Source organism: Choloepus didactylus, chromosome 4 (genome assembly GCF_015220235.1).
Source record: "Choloepus didactylus isolate mChoDid1 chromosome 4, mChoDid1.pri, whole genome shotgun sequence".
Taxonomy (NCBI): domain Eukaryota; kingdom Metazoa; phylum Chordata; class Mammalia; order Pilosa; family Megalonychidae; genus Choloepus; species Choloepus didactylus.
Window position 1 is genome coordinate 195,961,642 of NC_051310.1, and position 16,670 is coordinate 195,978,311.

The 16,670-nt window shown below is 37.5% G+C and overlaps 2 long non-coding RNA genes across 2 annotated transcripts; both read left to right on the forward strand.

Annotated features, from left to right (window-relative positions):
- The first annotated feature begins 2,513 nt into the window (after nt 1-2,513).
- LOC119532528 lies at nt 2,514-12,098 on the forward strand. Its single transcript, XR_005216563.1, has 3 exons — nt 2,514-2,715; nt 7,546-7,593; nt 11,843-12,098. It is a non-coding gene; the product is annotated as an uncharacterized LOC119532528 (long non-coding RNA).
- A 132-nt stretch (nt 12,099-12,230) lies between these two features.
- On the forward strand, nt 12,231-15,042 carry LOC119532527. Its single transcript, XR_005216562.1, has 2 exons — nt 12,231-12,292; nt 13,355-15,042. It is a non-coding gene; the product is annotated as an uncharacterized LOC119532527 (long non-coding RNA).
- Nucleotides 15,043-16,670: the final 1,628 nt, after the last annotated feature.

A 16,670-nucleotide genomic window follows, 5' to 3' on the forward strand; every position in this document is an offset into this window, starting at 1 on the left:
TGCTGAAACCCAAGTTCAGAGATACTGTATTTTCAGACAGGGAGAAATTTTATGTTTTCATAATAATTTATTATTATTTTCAAATGGATCCAATAATGTAAGCCTCCTACAACAGTTTATATGGAAAAGGATATGCATGTTGTTTTTACTAATTTAGCCTGAATCCATACCAAATCCCCAGAGCAGAATAACTATTTAGGGCATATTTAATCAACTTATTGATTCCTTCAGAAAATATTCATTGAATTCCCAGCACTGTGTGGATCTTGACTAGAAGAAAATCATGAAATTTGTGTTCAAAGAGATTACATTGTAGTAGGGTGAAAAGATAGATATAAGTAATAAGTACAAAAAAATTCCTTTTAGGTCATTGTTCCTGTTGTAAAATGATATATAATATATTATGTATATAAAGTATAAAATAAAACATAAAAGAATGTAAAACAATATGAACAAGCTGTTCTAGATGCTTCTTGAGAAAATAGAGGAATTTGTAGAAAAATTTGAGAGAATCAGCCACAGAGACCAGATAACTGATACTCTACAGCATTGCATCTCTGAACAGCTTTCTCTGGGATGTTTCCAGCAGTGCCCAATCTTCCTGGGTGAAGTCTATAACTACATCTTCCAAGTTCACTAACTACTGAAAACATCACAGATTCTTCAGCTCAGAGGGTGCTCTCTCTACCAATGTCCAGAGTAGGATGTTGTAGAGAACAACACTGAGGGAGTGGCAACTGTTTACAGAGTTTGACTCTCAAATCAGATCATTCTCAGTCCTTAAAAGTCATTTGCCTTGCACACACAGAGACACATAGGCACAATGAATATTTAAATTTCCATTGTAAAAGAATTATTAGAAGTTATGTATGATAAAATCTGGATATTTACTAATAAAGTGGTCATTATAACTTCCAGATGGTGCTACACAATCTGCATGAGCATTCATAACTAAAACACTTTTCCACCAATTTCAAGTAAATTTACAAACTCATTACATGGCATACAATATACATGATTTGCATTTTTATATCAAAACTGGTTACATTATTGCTTAAAGACATTTTCAAAATGTGCAAATATCTCTCAATACTTTAATAAATTAGAAATTTCAGAAAATAAATGACTTCTCTTTTCCTTCTATTCCCTAACCCTCACTTTTCCTCCTCTCAAAAATGCACAGCACCGCACTGTAGCATCTTAATGCTCTACTGATTGAACTAACCTGCTGAGACATCAGCCTCTACTGACTGTAAACTTCTGCTCTTCTTATCTCTTTCACATATGTTCACTGCACGCCATAGCCAATTGCAGGCATTAACATGATCAATGAGTGCACTAATTATCCAATGAGGAAATGGTCTGGATGAGAAATAAATCTCTCTCATCTCTCCAGTGAATAAAGAGCCTTAAAAGAGTTTGGAACAAATTTGTGTTAAGTTGGAAAGGGATTACTTATTGTTGAACCCCTAACCTACCATCACCATCCCAGAGGACTGGATAAATTTTACTGCAGCCTGATCCTTGACTATATCCTAAATGAAATTAGAATATCCATGTCCATCTGCTGACAATGGAGGGGGAATTTCAGTAGGAAGAATTCTGTACTCACTAGTGGTTACATTGTGAATAGCTCAGCTGACTACTGTCTTACTTTAAGTTTTCACTCAGAACTAGATAAACAATAAGTAAACAAAGCAGAAAATGGAGAAAGGACCTGTGAAGCTCTGGTCTTGTCACAAATTTCCAAACCCATCTGCCATGAATCCAACCCTTTCACCTGGAAGTAACCTGGCCCAATCAATAGGAAAACTAAGTGTGCTCCAACAGAAATAGGGGAACCCTGTGCTGGTTTAAATCCATTATGTATCCCAGAAGAGCCATGATCTTTTAATCAAAACTTTTGGGGTGGGCCCTTTGATTAAATTTTTTCTATGGAAATGTGACCCACCTAGTTGTGGGTGGGAACTCAAATTATATTTCCATGGAGGTGTGAATCTGCCCACTCAGGGTGGGTCTTTATTGGTTTACTGGAGCCATTTACAAGAGCTCATGGAGAGAAGGAGCTCAGAGAATCTGAGAGAGACATTTTAGAGATAAACTAAGATATGTAATACAAGGTTTGCCCCCAGGAGAAGGTAAGATCTGAATCAGATGGAGTTGCAGGCAGAAGGATGATTTGAGATGCTAATATAAGAGAAGAAGTGCAGAATTTGCCTTAGAGAAGCTAAGAGGGGCCCCCTAAATGATTAGAGGGAAACACTGGGAGAACAAACATGGATGCACAGGAGCTGAGAGAAGCTAAAAGAGAGAGAAGCCCAGAGACATTTTGCAGAAAGCCATTTAGAAACCAGAATCCTGGAGCAAAGGACAAGCAGATGCCAGCCACATGCCTACCCAATTGAGAGAGGTGTTCCATGTGTCATCAACATTTCTTTACTCTTGTTGATGCCTTAGTTTGTGGATACTTTTATGGCCTTAGAACTGTAAATGTGGAACCTAATAAACCCCCTTAATAAAAGTCTATCCATTTCTGGTATCTTTCATAACAGCAGCCTTAGCAAATTGGAACAACCCCCATCCCAGTATCAAGAGTAAGAAGGTCTTCACAACTCTAAGTAAAAAAGAAGATATGAATACTTTCATCGTAAAAACAAGAACATGAAAATCATTGAGTTTTTCTCCCTGGTCCAAGATCCTTGCAGATTTGGAAAGGTAGCTATCAAATTTATTTGAAAGGGAAAGTGGCCCTGAATTGACAAAAACATTCTAAAAAAGAACAAAATGGAAGGACTTACACTTCCTGAATTTAAAGCCTATTATAAAACCACAGTGTTCAAAACAGCATGGTACTGGCACAGAGATAGACATATTGATCAATGGAATTGAATTGAGAGCTTGGAAACAGGTCCCAGATCTAATATCAAATGATTTTTGATAAGGCCTCCAAATCCACTGAACTGAGAATTTTGTATAGGGGCTGTTCAAAAAATTGGGCTGGGAGTACTGGGTACCCATATCCAAAGGAATGAAAGAAGACCCCTATCTCACACCCTACACAAAATTAACTCAAAATGGATCAAAGAACTCAATATGAGACAGTAAAATTAAAGCCCTAGAAGGTAATATAGGGAAACACCTTCAAGACCTAATAATAGGAGGTAGCTTCTTATGCCTTACACCCAAAGTAGGTTTTTGGAACTTTTATTGGAATTGCAAAACAAAACAATGGCATAAAAAAAAACAAATATCCTAAAATAACTACATTGCTTCCAGTATGTTCCTATCATGCCCCCAAAAAATTAACAAACCATGTTTACTCCTGAGCATTCCCATATCATTAAAGATTACCCTCAATATCTTATCTGTTCTTACTAGATTACCATTCCCCCTTCACTAGTTGCTATCTGTCTCTTGACCCCTATATTCTACAATATAAGACACGTAACCTCCAGAATGACCTCTTGATTCCACATGAAAATCTCAGTCCCTGAAACATTACTTTGTTTCATTTCTCTTCTCCCTTTTGGACAAGAAGTGTTTCTCAATCTCACAATTCTGGGTCCAGGCACATCCTCAGGAGTCATTTCCCACATTGCCAGGGAGATTTACCCCCTGGGAGTCATGACCCACATAGGGGGTTATTGTGATTTTGATTGGCATTTCCCTAATAGATAGTGAACATTTTTTCATGCTTTTTAGCCATTTGTGTTTCTTCTTCAGGAAAATGTCTTTTCATATATTTTGCCCATTTTATAATTGGACTGTTTGTACTATTATCATTTATTTGTAGGATTTCTTTATATGCTGGAATTCAGTCTCTTATCTGATATTTGGTTTTCAAATAAATTCTCCCATTGAGTTTGCTGCCTCTTCATCTTTTGAACCAAGTCCTTTGAGGCATGGAAGCTTTTTATTTTGAAAAGTTCCCATTTATCTTTTTTCTTTCATTCTTGTGCTTTGGGTGTAAGGCATAAGAAGCTGTCTCCTGTTAGGTCTTGAAAGTGTTTCCCTATATTATCTTCTAGGGTTTTTATTTTACTGTCTCATATTGAGTTCTTTGATCCATTTTGAGTTAATTTACTGTAGGGTGTGAGATAGGGGTCTTCTTTCATTCCTTTGGATATGGGTACCCAGTACTCCCAGCCCAATTTTTTGAACAGCCCCTATACAAAATTCTCAGTTCAGTGGATTTGGAGGCCTTATCAAAAATCATTTGACATTAGATCTGGGACCTGTTTCCAAGCTCTCAATTCAATTCCATTGATCAATATGTCTATCTCTGTGCCAGTACCATGCTGTTTTGAACACTGTGGTTTTATAATAGGCTTTAAATTCAGGAAGTGTAAGTCCTTCCACTTTGTTCTTGTTTAGAATGTTTTTGTCAATTCAGAGCCACTTTCCCTTCCAAATAAATTTGATAGCTACCTTTCCAAATCTGCAAAGTAGGTTGTTGGAACTTTTATTGGAATTGCATTGAATCTGTAGATCAGTTTGGCTGGAATTGACATCTTAATGATGTTTACCCTTCTTATCCATGAACATGGAATGTCTTTCCACCTGTTTAGGTCCTCTATGATTTCTTTTCATGAAATTTCATAATTTTCTGTTTAGAGGTGTCTTACATCCTTTGTTAACTTTATTTCTGGGTACTTGATTTTTTAGTTGCTATTGGGAATGGATTTTTTTTCTGGTGTATATGAACATTACTGACTTTTGCATATTGATTCTGTATCAACTTTGATGAATTTCTTTATTAGCTCAAGTACGTTTGTCATCAATTTCTCAGGAGTTTCTAAATTTAAAGTCATATCATCTGTAGATAATGGCAGTTTTACTTCCTCCTTTCCAATTTGGATTATGTTTCTTTGTCTTGGCAGATTGCTCTCACTAGAACTTCTGGCACAATGTTGAATAACAGTAGTGATAGCAGGCATCTTTTTCTCATTCCCAATGTTAGGGGAAGGCTTTCAGTCTCTTGCCACTGAGTATTCTGCAGGCTCTGGGTTTTTCATATATGCCCTTTATCATATTGAGGATGGTTCCTTCAATTCCTACCTTTTGAAGTGATTTTATCAAAAAAGGATGCTGAATTTTGTCAAATGATTTTCAGCATTTATTGTGATGATCATTTGCTATTCCATTTCAGTTTGTTAATGTTTTCTGTTATATTTATTGATTTTCTTATGTTGAACCACCATTGCATGCCTGGAATGAACCCCACTTGGTCATGGTTTATGATTCTTTCAATGTGTGTTTGGATTTGATTTGCAATTTTTTTTTTGAGAATTTTTGCATCTGTATTCATTAGGGAGATTGTCCTATAGTATTCCTTTCTTGTAGTATACTCATCTGGTTTTGTTATTAAAGTAATGATAGCTTCATAAAATGAGTTAGGTAGTGTTCCTTTTTCTTCCATTTTTTAAAAGAGTTTGAGCAAGAATTATGTCAGTTCTTTTGGAAAGTTTTGTTAAATTCCCCTGTGAAGCCACCTGGCCCTGGGCTTTTATTTGTAGAAAGTTTTTTGATGACTGATTGGATCTCTTTACTTGTGATTGGTTTGTTGAGGTCTTCTATTTCTTCTTGGGTCAGTCTAGGTTTCTCATGTGTTTTTCAGTAAATTATCCATTTCCTCTAAATTATCTACTTTGTTGGTGTACAGTTCTTCATAATATCCTCTTATGATATTTGTTATTTTTTCAGGATCCAAAGTAATGTCCCCCCTCTCATTTCTGATTTTGTTTATTTGGCTCTCCTCTCTTTTTTACTTTGTCAGTCTACCTAAGGCTTTGTCAATCTTCTTGATCTCAAAGAAGCAAATTTTTGTTTTTATTTGATTGTATTCTTTCTCCATACCATTTTTTTTTTTTTTTTTGCTTTAATCATTTTTATTTCTTTTTGTCTAGTTTGTTTAGGGTTAATTTGCTGGTCATTCTCTAGCTTCTTCAATTGTTCAGTTAGACCTTTGGTTTTAGCTCTTTCCTCCTTTGTAATGTATGCATTTACGGCCATAATTTTCTCCCTCACCACTGACATTGCTATATCCCTTAGGTTTTGTTCTCATTTTCAGTCGTCTCTAGATATTTACTGATTTCTCTGGCAATTTCTCCTTTGACCTACTGATTGTTTAGGAGTGTGTTGTTTAACCTGCAGATATTTGTGAATGTTCTAATGCTTTGGTGGATATTGATTTCTAGTTGCATTCCATTATGGTCAGAGTATGTGCTATGAATAATTTCAATCTTTTCATATTTATTAAGACTTGTTTTGTACCCCAACATATGATCTATAGCCATTTCTGTTGAAAACTCATTTTCGGAGTCTTTAAAATCAGGCTGTTGATGGTGCCTGCAAGGAAGAGAAAAGTGCCTAGTAGGAGGGTGTGTGGTGATCTTGGTGCTAAATCCAGGTTCTTCAGCTGCTAGGAGGCAGAGTGGTATAATTGAAGGACAAGTGCTTGTGAATCCCAGTTCCCTGAGTTCACTCCAGGGTCTTCCCCTTTAAGTCATTACATCTTGCTGGGTTCAGCATGCATTTTCTTTATATTTGTGCCCTTATCTTCTCCCTCTCAGCTTGAATTTGTGAGAATTGAATGGGTCCAAGGGAAAGCCCCAGGAACAAATTCTAGTATTTATTTGCTGCTCATGAAATAGTAGATTTCTCAGTCCTTCTTGAGACTTCTACTATATCTGTCTCCCCCCACTTAAATAAAGGCCCACTGATGCCCATTCAGATCCATGATAAGTGGATAAAGCATCTAATTTATAAGATACTGATCTTTGCTGGAGGACTGACAGGTTAATATAAGGTCTTCCACATATAAATCCAGGAGTTTCTGTCACAGAGCTGTATTTGTGGAGAGGGTTAATATGGGAGGATGATCCACTGTAGTTTGCTGAGACAGCATTACCTATTTCTTTGTTCATGGGACAGTGACAAAAACATGTCAAAGTTGTATATACATGGGTTTGATTCTAAGTCTCTGTAACTGCATAATATTGAACATCTCCTTTTCATGTCTGAGCCTCAGTTTTCTGTTTTGTTGTGTTTTTGTTTTTCACAAAAGTGGATATAAATTCTATGACCCATGGTACGGTCATAAAGATTAGTAAATATGTTCTGTAATAATTATGTTTGTATTAAATTTGAGTGGGGGAAGCTATAGAGGAGACATGCATATATATGGCACAAAGAGATGCTCAATATATGAGCACTTCTTTGGTATCAGACTTAAAATTCCCATCAAGGTAACCAAAATACCAATTAGTTTATTATAATCCCACTTACTCTCCCCCTGTGTTTTGTTGTTCACACATAACTGGTGATAAGCCTAGAATAAGATTAAAGCAGAATGTTTGGTATCCTTTGGACTGAACTCACAAGTATGAATGTGGAGATGTGATTTCACTCCCTGAAAATGTCTACTTTTCTTTCTGAAAGAAACATCAGAAAGCTAAAGCCACACACACAAAAATGCCAAGATCCCCACTCCATATCCCAGACATCCTCTACCCTAATAATGATGGGCTATCTTCTTCCTTTCAGCCCCAGGTCATCTTTTACTTCCAGGAGGAGATGCTGGGTAAGGAAGAGGTATGTGAAACAGGTCTGGGTTAATATGTCTAGTATAGAGAGAATTTGAAGAATATTTCATTGATCCTGACCAGCTACATGGTTCCAGGCACTTCTGTAGTTATCCATCTTCTCTTTTCTGAATATAACAGTAGTTTGTCATTAGTAGTGCAGAGTCTCAGAGAAAATGGGAAAATTTTATTTCTTTGTAACTTAGGAGTTTAGATTCTTAAAGAGCTAAAGAATTGTTATGAAATATATAAAAGTAATGTGATGAATGGCTTATCCTGAGAAGGCTGATCTTTCAATGTGCTCGCCAACCTATATTTTGAAAATTGTATGTCATTGTTTTTTAGTAGGAGAAAGAAAATGGTTATTTCTATCAATACATTATTTAGTTGTGTTTTTTCAATTGTGTTGTGTGGTTGTTAGGCTCATGTGTCAACTTGGCCAGGTAATGGTTCCCAGTTGTTTGGTCAAGCAAGCACTGGCTTGGTTCTTGGAGGACACTTCATGGACTTAAAATATCAGTGAGTTCATTGCATCTATGTCTGATTACATCTATAATCAACTGAAAAGTTTGCCTTCAGCAGTGAGAGATGTTTAATCATTTGAAGGCTTTAAAGGGAGAACTGATGACTTTAGCAGTCAGGGAGAGAATTTTCATCTCTATTTCTAGAGGGCAGCTTCTCCTGGAGAATTCTTTGAAAACCATCAGAGTTCCCAGGTTGCAGCCTACCCTGCAGAATATGGACTTGTGCTTCTCCACAGTCACATGAGATATTTTTATAAAATATCATAATATTTACAGATATCTCCTGTCAGTTTTGTTTCTCTAAAGAACCCTGACTAATACATGTTGGAAATTGATTTAGTAATATTCTTACACAACACATATTGTATTTTAACTAAAATTGTCTTTTACTTGAGTTTTTTTAAAATCAGAAATAACTAGATAGAATTAAAACTAACATTCAGGAAGAATAAATGTTTCCACAAAGAGAGTCATAGTTATTTAATATCATTCAAAATATACTTATGCTCTTGCCTTTTCTTCCATTCATGTTGGAAAAACATTCAGATGTTTCTGTGGCTTTTCTTTCTCTTGAATTGTCATGTGAGATGATTCCCAAGCATCTCCATTTTGTGAAGGAAATTTTTAAATTAAATTCAGCTTTATTGAGATATATTCACATACCATACAATCATCCATGGTGTACACTCAATTGTTCATAGTACCATCATATAGTTATGCATTCATCACCCCAATCTATTTTTGTACATTTTCCTTACATAAGAAAGAATAAGAATAATAAATAAAAGTTAAAAGGAACTCCCAAATCATCTTCCCATAACACCCCATTTTTGTTTAGCTTTTGTTCCCCTTTTTCTACTCATCCATCCATACACTGGATAAAGGGAGTGTGATCCACAAGGTTTTCACAATCACACTGTCACCCATTGTAAGCTACATAGTTATATAATCATCTTCAAGAGTCAAGGCTTCTCAGTTGGAGTTTGATAGTTTCAGGTACTTCTAGGTATTCTAATACATTAAATCCTAAAAATGGTTGTCTATATAGTGCATAAGAATGTCCACCAGAGTGACCTCTTGACTCCATTTGAAATCTCTCAGCCAGTGAAACTTTATTTCATTTTGCACCTCGCTTTTGGTCAAGAAGATGTTCTCCATCCCATGATGCTGGGTCCATATTCACCCCTGGGAGTCATATCCTGCATTGTCAGGGAGATTTACAGCCTTGAGAGTCAGGTCCCATGTAGGGGAGAGGGAAGTGAGTTCATCTGCTGAGTTGGTTTACTTAGAGACAGAGGTCCACATCTAAGCAAAAAGCAGGTACTCATGGGGGGACTTGTAGACACAATTATAAGCAGCTTTAGCCTCTCCTTTGCAGTAACATTTGTGAAGGATGTTAAGGTCCTTAAAAACTCACCTGATAGGTGAATCATTTTCCAAAATCATAATCAACCCCAGTCATAATTTCAGTCAACCCTGTCAGCCCAATTGACTTTACCCAACCTCCAGACAAATGAGTAAGACCAACGTAGGCATCAGGCACAATTGAACCTCCATTGGCAGACACGGCCAAAACTAGAACTTCTGAGTCATCACTCTGCCTGCCCACATCACCTATGTAATTACTACTTATTTGCATATGTCAGCTGAAGCATTGCATCTATTATCAGATCTCCAAGTTCTGTCTTTATACAGCAGATCCAATATCAAGATCTATAATTATATACCTGTATAAATTTTAGTAATATCTGATATTTTTCACATCATTTCTTTGAAGACATTAACCAGGTCTGTTTTGGTCACAATCTCTCAACCTCAGCATATTACAATTTAAGGCCAGATAATTCTTTGTTGTTGGAGGCTGTCCTCTGCTTTATAGGATATTTAGCAGCATCTTTGACTTCTACGCACTAGATGCCAATAGTATCATTCCCATCACCTAGTTATAATAAACAAAAAGTCTCCAAACATTGCCAGATTGTCCCCTGAAATGCAAAATTGTCCTTCACTGAGAACCACTGATTTAGGTCATATTCATGGCCCTAGTGATTAAAAGTGTGAGTGGAGCAACAAAATCATCTCTCAATGTATAATGGAGTGATAAATGCATGGCTATACTGATGTGCAAATAATATTGAGTATGTTAAAATTCCTGAAAGCTGAAGTCAGTACAGCTAACCCCTTCAATCACCACCTGTTATATCAGATTTGTTTTTCTTGACAATAATCTTTGAAGAGGAGCTGTGGCAAACTCCCCTTTTATCCTCTTCCACAGAGCTCCAGTTAAGTACATTGACAATAAGCCTAAAATGAATACTGAAAACACTATGCTGCAACAAAGATAAGATGCACCTTGGTAAAGGGAGCCAGCAGGTTTTCAGTGCCCCAACCTCTATTTGTCAATTTCTGCATCAAGGTTAAAGCTGAGAACAGAAATCTTCAAAATGCATAGTCTTATGTTTAAGGCCAGCCAGCATGAATGAATTGGAGCCAGGAAGTTAACCAGCAATGTCTTGACTTCCAAACCCTTTCCAAATTCTTTTCTGTCCTAAATCCCACTCCTAGAGTTGTCTGCATTCCAGGTCCCGGCCTCCTGGCCCTGCCACAGAGAACTAAACATGTGTATCTGGTGTTCTTGCTAGTTTTCCCTCACACTGCATTCTACAGCCACTCTAAGATGGAGAGCTTTCCCCATTGCAGGCAAGTAAGTTCAGAATCTGGTGTAAAATATTCCAACTTTCCAAACCAGGCTTGGCTAGTCTTCAATTTTGTGGCCTTGAGAAATTGACATGCTTTCTCTAAGTTTCAATGCCTTCATTTTGGAATGAAGTGTGGTACCAAGTATTGATAAAGATTATCATGGAAACAAAACACCAAGCAAACCTCAAGATAGATTAGTGATTGTCAGAGACTGGGGAAGGGGAGGATGGAGGAGTGATTACTTAAAGTGTACAGCATCTCCTTTGAGGGTAAAGAAAATGTTTTGGAATTGTATAGTGGTGATAGTTACACAAAGTTGTGAATACACTAAATGCCACTGAATTACACAATTTACAGTGGTAAATTTCATTTTATGTGAATTTCACCTCAATGCAGCTTAGTGACTTCTCAAAAATTAAACAGATTTATCATATGACCTGGAAATTGCACTTCTAGGTATATACTCAAAAGAATTGGAAGAAGAGTCTCAAACAGATATTGTACACCAATATTCATAACAGCATTATTCACAATTAGTTAAAAGGTGGAAATAACCCATGCAACCATCAATGGATGAATGCATAAACAAAATGAGGTATATCCATACAATGAAATATATTCAGCTGTAAAAAAGGGATGATGTTCTGATACATGATACAACTCAGATGAATCTTGAAATCATTATTTTGAGTAAAATAAGCCAGAAGAAAAAGGGCAAGTATTATATGAGTCCAACTATTTTAAGTACCTAGAATAAACAAATATATAGGGACAGTAAGTAGATTAGACATCATGAGGTGTTGGGGGAGGGGACAATAGTGAGCTATTACTTAATAGGTACAGAGTTTTTGTTTGGAGTCATAAAAATTTCAGGCAACATTTGGAGGACATGGTAACACATAATTGTGAATACAATTAATGCCACAGAAATGTATACCTAAGAATGTTAAAATGGGAATTGTATATGTGTTACCACAACTGAAAGAGAGAAAATTTTAGGTCTTTCCCATTTCAATTTATTTGTGTTCCCCACAGAGAAGGAATGAAGCTTGATTTCTCCATGGCAGGTCACCTGAGTCTGGGCTCAATTTCTCTTCCTGGGGACTTGCCCAATACTAACATCTCAGCTGTGCCAAGTTCTGTGATTCCCTGCCCATTTACCTGGGACCTTGATTAGTTTACTAGAGCACCATATAAGCTCAGACAGAAGGAGCAAGCTTGCTACATACAAGAGGGACACTTTGAGGAACACACAGGAACTGAAAGAGGAGCTGCAGCTTATAGAGACATTTTGCAGATGGACTTTGAAAGCAGACATTTGCTCTGGAGAAGGTAAGAGAGGACAAATGCCCCAAGAGCAACTAAGAGAGACATTTTTGAGGAGCTGCAGCCATTTTGAAACCAGAACTCTGGAGCAGATGCCAGTCACATGCCTTCCCAGCTAACAGAGGTTTTCCAGAAGCCATTGGCCATCCTCCACTGAAGGTACCTGATTGTTGACACCTTATCTTGGACACTTAAAGGACTTAATACTGTAACTTTGTAACCAAATGAAACCCCTTTATGAAAGCCAATCCATTTCTGGTGTTTTGTGGAAAGGCAGCATTAGCAAACCCTAACAGATTTTGATTCCCTGGAATGAGACTGAAGATTCTGTGCTGGGGAACTCCTGAATCTTACCTGTACTAACTGGAGAGCTTAGGAAATGCATCATGTCTCCTTGAGACTCCTCCAAGTTGTGACAGTTACTCAAACTTTGTTTTGAGGGCCTTGACATTTTTGAGGAGGAATGGTCAGGCATTTTGTAGAATGTCTTTCTATTGGGACTTTTCTGATATTTTTCTTATGGTTAGAGTGAGATTATGGGTTTAGGGGAGAAAGAGCACACAGGTAACCTGCCATTTTTATTACATCATATCAAGGGTACATACTGTCATCATGGATATAGCTGTTGGTGTTGACCTTGAACACCTGGCTGAGATGTTTGCTGAGTCTCTCCAGTATAAGTTTCCCCAGTCCCCACATTTTCCATACTGAATTCTTTGGAAGGAAGTCACTCTATGTATCCCATATATAAGGAATATGGAGCTATGCTCCCCCTCCTTGAGTTCAGACTTCATTTGCAAGCTCTGCCCTCAGGGTGGCCTGGGCACTATTGTCTCTAGAAGGGTGAACCCCAAATTTCCAGGTCCTTTCATCTGATGACTTTTTTACACCTTTGAACCCTGATACAGTTCCTCATGTTCTCTGGATACCATCTCCCCCTTTTCCCAATAAATGACTGTTATGGCTTTAGAGGGCAAATATATGTCTCTTGTAAACCTTATCTTATGTAAGCCCCATGGATTGCCTGTTGACTTAGATCTGTCTTCAGGACTTTGGGATAGACTGTGGGTTCCATGTTAGTAAAAAGGGATGCTTTCAACTCCCATAGTTCTGAAGCAAGAAGGAAAACACCTTTCCTTCTCTTTGCAGGGATCCAACACAGGAGGTAGATATAAAGAAGAAAGAAAAATCACACTAACAGCTCCCTCTCTTCTCTTTCAGGCTTGTATGACCAAACCTCCCTCTCAGCTGACCAGAACCTTGTTGTGATGCTGGTAAAGAATGTTTCCCTCCATTGTGATTCAGCACATATCCCATTTGTCAAGTTTTCACTGGCCAAGAAGGGAGGAGCTGACATGCCACAGCACCAAAATTGGGGCACCAGGCCACCTTCACCCTGGGCCCTGTGATCTCCAGCTTTACAGGGAGCTACAGGTGTTATGGCTGGCACAGTGGCAGCCCCTATCTACAGTCAGCACCAAGTGATGCCTCTGGAAGTTGTTGCAGGTCATACAGCCCAGCCCAGCCCTTTCTCCTTCCTGGGGCTCCATACTGGTGGCTAAGGTCCTTGTCACCAGGCAGGAATAGGAAGACATGAGAAATAATACCAGGGTAATACTCTTCTACTCAGAGTACTGGGAAGAGAGAAGAGTTTCCCACCCACAGCATGAATTTCCCACCCTTTGAATGCTTGTGGTCTATTGAGAAAGAAGAGGTCAATATCAAAAATCACATGTTATCAGGCCACGTTGAGATGGTAGATCATCAGACACAACCTAGGCTCTCCTGTTTCTTTTTTCCACATGTTTACTTGCATCTGAGTGTCCTTAAACTAACCTGTAGTTCTAAAATTTACTGAGAATGGTTGACTTGGGTTTTTGGCTCATAGGAAGGAATCTCAAAAACTCTATAATGAGACCATTTTGTCTGTTGGTTACATACATCACTCAGCCCAAAGAGAGAAGACAAGAGTCATAACAGAAGAAAGCAGTTGGCAATTTCTAAGCAGGGCAACCACATTCATGTCTCACATCTGCCTTGCCAAAAAACATCACATCAGTCATTTGACAAGCTAAGAACCCAAGGTTCAGAAAGTAGAAAGAGATGTGGGAAACAGCAATTTGGAGAAAGAGAAGGTGGGTTTCTCTGCAGAAGGAATGTAGTCTCTGCCCTGCTACATTCTTATTCCCTGTTTTCTTAAAATGTCTGTGTTTCCATCACACTTTCACTTGACCTGACATACTTACTTGCATAGACAACTCAAGTCAGGCAGTGATCATCCAAGGGGGTCCCCAATTGGACTTCTGGAGCCTCTGTTCTCTGTTGCTAGCTAGGACAGAAGAGATCTGCTTTTGACTTGTATTGCTTATTTTTTTTCTTTTTCACTAAAACATTTAGAAAAATGAACTTCAACAAAAGTGCTGAAATTTAAAGATGGAAACAGGTGAAGAAGGAGGGTCTGATTACATAGTTGATAAATATAGGGATTGAACTAACTCTGGGATTGTCTTTGATTTCATTATTTAATAATTGTAAATATTTATGCATACAGCAGAGTTATAAATGCATAAGTGTAGTTAAAGATTAATAGTATTCAAGTAACCATCACCCAAAGTAAAGAAATATGGTTTGCAAATGCCTTATGTCTTAAGCATGCTATACCCCCATGTGATCATCCTCCAACCTCCCTGTTGGGGGGTCAAAAACAAAATAAAACAGGGTAATGATTTGGGGATTGATCATTCCATGGTTTTTTTGCTCATTTTAGCATCTGCATATCCCTAAACAATGAATTGTTTACTTTTGGTGCTTTCAGAATTTATCTAAATGGACCATAGTGTTTACGTTCTTTTGTGACTTGCTCTTTTTGCTTATTATGTTTAAAAAATAAATTAATTTTGATTATTGCACTTGCAATTTGTTAATTTACACTGCACATAAGCACTCTGTTGTAGGAATGTGCATTTTACCCAAAGCAATGCTGATACAGGTTTCCATTTTCCACTGTTTTTGCTATCATAGACAATGTTGCTATGGAAAGCCTCATGAGGTTTCCTGTTGTTTCTGTGCATGTGTGCTCCTTTAGCAAAGAAGTAAGTAAAATTTTTCTATACTGTGCTGGAAAATATTTTCAGTTTTGAGGGCCTTATGATTGCTGTAGCAAATAGTGCTGTCATTGTAGTGCTGAGGCAGCCATCAGCAATGTATAAATGAGTGAGTGCATTTGTGTTCCAGCAAAACTTTATTTGTAGACACTGAAATTTTAATACCACATAATTTTCATGTGTCATGAAATTTATTCTTCTTTTGAATTTTTTCAACTGTTTAAAAATGTAAAAAAAAAAAATTCCTAGCTCAGAGGCCATATAAAATAGGCAGCAAATTAGATTTGGCTGGTTGGCCACATTTTGCCAATCACTACCTTAGCATAAACCTTCCTGGGCAGAATTGGTAGTCTATAGGATTTGTGCACAATCATTGGCACTCCATGATGCCAAACTGTCTTCCAAAAAGATTGTACCAATTTGTACTCCCACAAGAAGTGTTTGAGGGTGTTTTTGCCTCCACAAGGATTGTGTTGATAATGTGGGTTTCTTTTGGTTTTCCTATCTGACTATAATGAATTGTAGCATTTTTCATGGTTAAACAAACTTGAAGACCATTTTCCTCACCATCCTCTGAGGCTGGATAGTGAGTGAGGCTGGGCAATTTATGATCACTGTTATGTGAGTAGAATAATCAGTTGGGGTCACTGGTCTCTAATGTGGGTAGCTCTTACTTTCTGCACTTTAACTTTTTCATGGATAGTCTCACTAACAAGACTGTGTGTCATGAGGAACTGAGTGTTGGCTTTCTTGTTCACTACCTTACTCATGCTTTCTAGAACTAAGCATTATACCATATACATGATCAGTGAAAGGACAGGAGAAATTGTATAATGCAGAACCAGGAGAGGGATTACATTTCTATGAAGGAGAGTAGAAAAACCATCCATCTCTTATCCATTTGTTTCCCTGACTCCTAGAACACTGGGATTCCCAAATTCTCACCATAGATTCTGGATTAAATGAATGGTAAGCAGGAACTAACTCCAGATGATGAAGCTGACCTCAGTCCAGATTCCTTAATTTAATATTCAACAGTAAAAAGAATACATCATTGTGGTTGGAAACATATGTGTCATTTCCCAATCAATGCTTAAGCTTGTATCCACAAGATTTACCACTGAACAGGAGTGGAACTTTCACCACAAGGCAGGCCAAGTGTATGTATAAACAATTAAAGAAGGCCAGAATATTCCCAATATACTGCACAGGGAAGATAGCAGACAGGAGGCTTAACTTTTTAAAAGCATTTTTATTCATAAAGAGGAAATTTAATATTTTATCAAGCAGTACTCAGAGGGTAATAGTGGGCAGAAAAGACTGAAGAAAACTCCAGCTGTTTGTCCTTTCTATTGTTCTGGTTCCCAGGAGCTTCAAGGAAACTCAGGAATTGGTGAGTACATTGGAGACTGCAGGAGGACAAAATTGCCATT